This window comes from Rhinolophus sinicus, chromosome 5 (assembly GCF_057876585.1).
Source record: "Rhinolophus sinicus isolate RSI-liver-muscle chromosome 5, RSI-T2T, whole genome shotgun sequence".
Classification (NCBI taxonomy): domain Eukaryota; kingdom Metazoa; phylum Chordata; class Mammalia; order Chiroptera; family Rhinolophidae; genus Rhinolophus; species Rhinolophus sinicus.
In genome coordinates, this window is record NC_142505.1 from 69454456 (window position 1) to 69461060 (window position 6605).

Here is a 6605-nt window from a genome sequence, read left to right on the forward strand (position 1 = left end):
TCTTTATATTTTTGACATCTTTGCCTGTGTCGAGTGGGGATTCTGTGCTACAGCAGAGAACAACTTGGAGATTACTTGGTGGGCTTAAGCCACAACTGGCGCTGTGTTTTTTGTTTGTTTGTTTGTTTGTTTTTTGTTTGTTTGTTTGTTTGTTTTTGTTCGGTGTTGATTTGTCTTTATATTTTTGACATCTTTGCCTATGTCGAGTGGGGGTTGTCGATTTTTTACATGTGAATGTATTTGACTTTTTCCTTGTTGTTATTGTTGTGCTTGGTGATTTGCTTTGTTCTGTAATTGCCCTACCAGTGCCCAGCTTAAGAGGCACAAGATTCAACATACCCAGCGGCCAACTCCAGACCAAGCCAGAGTACTACCGGGTTTGACCTACAAGTGACACACTCAGAGGGGATTCTTTACAGGCACATAGAGGCCAAAGGGCAAACCACATCTAAGCGGTCAATCCTCACGCAGCAGAATACCCTGCGTGGGCAAAGCCAAGTCTTACAACTAGTCAGCCTAGGAGTTAACTCCACCTACTCACAAGCGAAAAGCAATTAAGGATCTTCTTTAACAGGACAATATACACAACACAAGAGTCACTTTTAGAGCACACGCAGGGGAGAAGAACGAAGTAGTGCAAGTCAAATATAAAGGACATTTATTATATACTAATCCAGCAAGAACTAAGAACTCCAGGGCACCTATCTAATACATCGAAGCAAACACAGAGAGTCAGCCAGAATGAGGAAACAAAGAAACATATCCCAAATAAAAGAACAGAAGAAACCTTCAGAAACGGAACTAAATGAAGCAGAGGTAACCAAACTGTCAGAGACAGAGTTCAGAATACTGATGATAAGAATGTTTAAGGAACTTAGAGAGGACATCAAGAAGGATGTAGAAATCATAACGAACAACCAGTTAGAACTAAAGAACACAGTTACCGAAATAAAGAACTCACTTGAAGGAATTAACAGCAGGTTAGATGAAGCAGAGGATCGAATCAGCGACTTAGAAGACAAGTTAGCAGAGATCACCCAAACAGAACAACAGAAAGAAAAAAGAATAAAAAACAATGAAGATGGTTTAAGAGACCTATGGGATAACATCAAGCGCAACAACATGCGCATCATAGGAATACCAGAAGGTGAAGAGAAGAAACAAGGGATTGAGAACATATTTGAAGTAATAATGTCTGAAAATTTCCCTAACCTGATGAAGGAAACCAACATACAAGTCCAGGAAGTGCAGAGAGTTCCAACCAGGATAAACCCAAACAGGTCCACTCCAAGACACATTATAGCTAAAATGGCAAAGATTAAAGACAAAGAGAGAATCCTAAAAGCAGCAAGAGAAAGACAGAGGGTTACATACAAGGGAACTCCCATAAGACTATCAAATGAGTTTTCTGCAGAAACATTGAAGGCCAGGAGGGAGTGGCAGGAGATACTCAAAGTGATGGAAAACAAAGGCCTACAACCTAGGTTGCTTTATCCAGCAAGGCTATCACTTAAAATTGATGGGGAGATAAAGAGCTTCCCAGAAAAGAATAAGCTAAAGGAATTCATTACCACCAAGCCAGCATTGCAAGAAATACTAAAAGGACTTCTGTAAATAGAAGAAAGACGAAAACAATTTATCCACAAATTTAAAAATGGCAATAACTATGTACTTATCAATAATCACTTTAAATGTAAATGGTTTAAATGCTCCAATCAAGAGACATAGGGTGGCTGAATGGATAAGAAAGCAAGACCCTTGTATATGCTGTATACAAGAGACTCACCTCAGATCAAAAGACACACACAGGCTAAAAGTGAAGGGTTGGAGTAAGATATTCCATGCAAATGGAAATGAGAAAAAAGCTGGAGTTGCAATACTTATCTCTGACAAAATAGACTTTAAAATGAAGAAAATATTAAAAGACAAAGATGGACACTATATAATAATAAAGGGATCAATTCGACAAGAGGATATAACTCTAGTAAACATCTATGCACCCAACATAGGAGCACCTAAATATATAAAACAGATATTGACTGACATAAAGATGGAGATCAACAGTAACACTATCATAGTAGGGGACTTCAACACACCTCTGACAACAAGGGACAGGTCTTCCAGACAGAAAATCAATACGGAAACAACAGCCTTAAATGACACATTGGACCACTTGGATTTAACCGATATTTTCAGAGCATTCCACCCCAATGCTGCAGAATACACGTTCTTCTCAAGCGCACATGGAACATTCTCCAAGATAGACCATATGTTAGGCCACAAAGCAAGTCTGGATAAATTTAAGAAAATTGAAATCATACCAATTGTCTTCTCTGACCACAGTGCTATGAAATTAGAAATGAACTACAGGAAAAAGACTGGAAGACACACAAATTCATGGAGGCTGAATAATATGTTACTAAACAATGAATGGGTCAAACAGGAGATCAAGGAAGAAATCAAAAGATATCTCGAGACAAACGAAAATGAAAATACAACGACCCAAAATCTATGGGATGCAGCGAAAGCAGTCCTAAGAGGGAAGTTCATAGCACTGCAGGCCTACTTAAAGAAATAAGAAACATCACTAATCAACAGTTTATCTTCACACTTAAGGGATCTGGAAAAAGAACAACAAAATAAGCCCAAAGGGAGTACAAGGAAGGAGATAATAAAGATCAGAGCGGAAATAAATGAAATAGAAACCAGAAAAACAATACAAAAGATCAATGAATCCAAGAGTTGGTTCTTAGAGAAGATAAACAAAATTGACAAACCTTTAGCCAGACTCATTAAAAAAAAGAGAGAGAGGACCCAAATTAATAAAATCAGTAATGAAAGAGGAGAAGTGACAACAGACACCGCAGAGATACAAAAAATCCTAAGAAATTACTATGAGCAACTGTATGCCAACAAATTTGACAACCTGGAAGAAATGGACAATTTCCTAGATGCATACAACCTCCCAAGGCTAACTCAAGAGGAGACAGAAAACCTGAATAGACTGATTACCACCAAGGAAATTGAATCAGTAATCAACAATCTCCCAACAAACAAAAGCCCTGGACCAGATGGCTTTACAGGTGAATTTTACAGAGCGTTCCAAAAAGAATTGTCACCTATTCTCCTCAAACTCTTCCAAAAAATCCAGAGAGAGGGAAGACTCCCAAACACTTTTTACGAAGCCACTATCACCCTGATCCCAAAATCAGACAAAGACACCACAAAAAAAGAAAACTACAGGCCGATATCGCTAATGAACATAGATGCAAAAATCCTCAACAAAATACTAGCAAACAGAATTCAGCAATATATTAAAAAGATTATACACCATGATCAAGTGGGATTCATCCCTGGCATGCAAGGGTGGTTCAACATCCGCAAATCAATTAATGTGATACACCACATTAACAAAATGAAAAATAAAAATCATATGATCATATCAATTGACGCAGAAAAAGCATTTGATAAAATTCAGCAGCCATTCATGATAAAAACCCTTAAGAAAGTGGGAATAGAGGGATCATATCTCAACATAATAAAGGCCATATATGATAGACCCACAGCTAACATCATACTCAATGGGGAAAAACTAAAACCATTCCCCTTAAAATCAGGAACAAGGCAAGGCTGCCCACTTTCTCCACTTCTATTCAACATAGTGCTGGAAGTTCTAGCCACAGCAATCAGACAAGAAAAAGAAATAAAAGGCATCCAAATCGGTAAGGAGGAAGTAAAACTGTCATTATATGCAGATGATATGATACTATATTTAGAGAACCCTAAAGACTCCACCAAGAAACTATTAGAGCTGATAGATGAATTTAGTAAAGTAGCAGGATACAAAATTAATATTCAGAAATCAGTTGCATTTGTATATACCAATAATAAAACATCAGAAGGAGAAATTAAAAAAGCAATTCCGTTTACAATTGCTCCAAAGACTATAAAATACCTGGGAATAAATTTAACCAAAGAAGTGAAAGATCTGTACTCAGAAAATTATAAGACACTGAAGAAAGAAATGAAAGAAGATACAAATAGATGGAAACACATACCATGTTCATGGATAGGAAGAATTAATATAGTTAAAATGTCCATACTGCCTAAGGCAATATATATATTCAACGCAATTCCTATCAAACTACCAACGACATTTTTCACAGAAATAGAACATATAATCCTAAAATTTATATGGGATAACAAAAGACCCCGGATATCTTCAACAATCTTGAGAAATAAGAACAAAGTGGGAGGTATAACAATACCTGACTTCAAATTATACTACAAGGCTACAGTAATCAAAACAGCATGGTACTGGCATAAAAACAGACCCATAGATCAATGGAACAGAATAGAGAGTCCAGAAATAAATCCATGCCTATATGGCCACTTAATCTATGACAATGGAAGCAAGAATGTACGGTGGGGTAAAGACAGTCTATTCAATAAATGGTGCTGGGAAACTTGGACAGACACATGCAAAAAGATGAAGCTGGATCACCTCCTTACACCACATACAAAAATAAATTCAAAATGGCTTAAAGATTTAAATGTAAGATCTGAAACCATAAAATTCCTAGAAGAAAATATAGGAAGAAACTTCACAGACATTACCCGGAGTAAGATTTTTACTGATATATCCCCTCGCGCGAGGGAAGTAAGAGGAAAAATAAACATGTGGGATTACATCAAACTAAAAAGCTTTTTCACAGCAAAGGAAACCATCAATAAAACAAAAAGGGATCCTACTGATTGGGAAAATATATTTGCCAATGATATATCTGATAAGGGGTTAATATCACAAATTTATAAAAAACTCACTCAACTCAACTCCAAAAAAACAAACAACCCAATTAAAAAATGGGCAGAGGACATGAAGAGACATTTTTCTAAAAAGGACACACAGATGGCAAACAGACATATGAAGAAATGTTCAACCTCACTAACCATTAGAGAAATGCAAATAAAAACCACAATGAGATACCACCTCACCCCAGTCAGGATGGCTATCATCAATAAATCAACAAACAACAAGTGCTGGCGTGGATGCGGAGAAAAGGGAACGCTGGTGCACTGTTGGTGGGAATGCAGATTGGTGCAGCCACTATGGAAAACAGTTTGGAGATATCTCAAAAATCTGAAAATGGAACTACCTTATGATCCAGCAATCCCACTCCTAGGTATCTATCCGGAGAAATCCAAAACTCCAATTCAAAAATCTTTATGCACTCCTATGTTTATTGCAGCACTATATACAATAGCCAAGACCTGGAAACAACCGAAATGCCCATCAGTAGATGACTGGATTAAGAAACTGTGGTACATTTATACAATGGAGTATTACGCAGCCATAAAGAAGAAAGAAATCTTACCATTTGCAACAACATGGATGGACCTAGAGAACATTATGTTAAGTGAAATAAGTCAGAAAGAGAAAGACAAATACCACATGATCTCACTTATATGCGGAATCTAAAGAAAAGAATAAGTGAATGAACTAATCAGAAACAGTTTTGGAAACATGGAGGAAAAACAGAGGGTTGCTAGAGGGGCGGGGGGGTGGGGATAAGGGGAAGGTGAGAGGTTTTGGGAACGTACAGAGGGATAGTGGATGGGGGGAAGGGGGTTCACACAGTGTGAGGGATATAAATGATAAATGTCTAAGTTTTGCTTTGTCTTGTGCACCTGAAACTAATTAAAAAAAAAAAAAAAAAAAAAAAAAAAAAAAAGAAAATGATATAGACCAAGTAGCACATATATTGAGTCATTATGTTGCACACCTAAAATTAATACAGCTATATGTCAACTATATCTCAATGCAAAAATAATGTTTAAAACCCTTTTTAATTATCAGAAGAAATACACATAAAAGAGAAAATAAATAAAACAGATCATATAGAGTTTTTTTTTTAACTAAAAGTTAAATTACATGACAGAACTAAGACAAAACGTACCTGTCTTGTGAGCTGGTACATGGATTAACACACAATTAAAAATGTTCCAAAAAACAACATCCACATACAAGAGATATAACTAAAACAGAAAAACTCAGAAAGATGAAACATAAAAGCCTGAACAAGTTATATCATGGAAATGCAGCAAAAAGAACACAGTATTGGATTCAAGGTAAAAATATTAGTTAATACAAAGAATGACCCTTTGTTATGGTCAAAGGTGCAATTCTCAACATAGATATTGAAATCTATACAACAAATAACGTAACATCAATTTTCATAAGCAAAAATTGCCAAAGAGATAAAGAATAATAGACACATTAATGTTAAAACCTTATGTTTGTGCTCACTCCGGCAGCACATATACTAAAATTGGAATGATACAGAGATTAGCATGGCCCCTGCGCAAAGATGACACACAAATTTGTGAAGCGTTCCATATTTTTGTGATTGTTCTGAAGACAGAGTGACTCTAACCACTGTGAGAAGCCCAAATAAAATCAATCCCCCACCCAAAAAAAAAACAATAAAAAACCTTATGTTCGCATCTCTTTTCCATGACAATGCAAGGAAACAAAAATAAAGATAAATAAATAAAATAAATATAAAAACTTAAAGGATCTTCCCACTAAAAGAAAAAAACTCCTC

The 6605-nt window shown here is 36.2% G+C and overlaps 1 non-coding gene across 1 annotated transcript; it reads left to right on the forward strand.

The window, feature by feature from the left end:
- The first annotated feature begins 6299 nt into the window (after positions 1–6299).
- On the forward strand, positions 6300–6403 carry LOC141567400 (U6 spliceosomal RNA). The gene has a single exon (XR_012489984.1). It is a non-coding gene; the product is annotated as a U6 spliceosomal RNA (small nuclear RNA).
- The last annotated feature ends 202 nt before the right edge of the window (positions 6404–6605 follow it).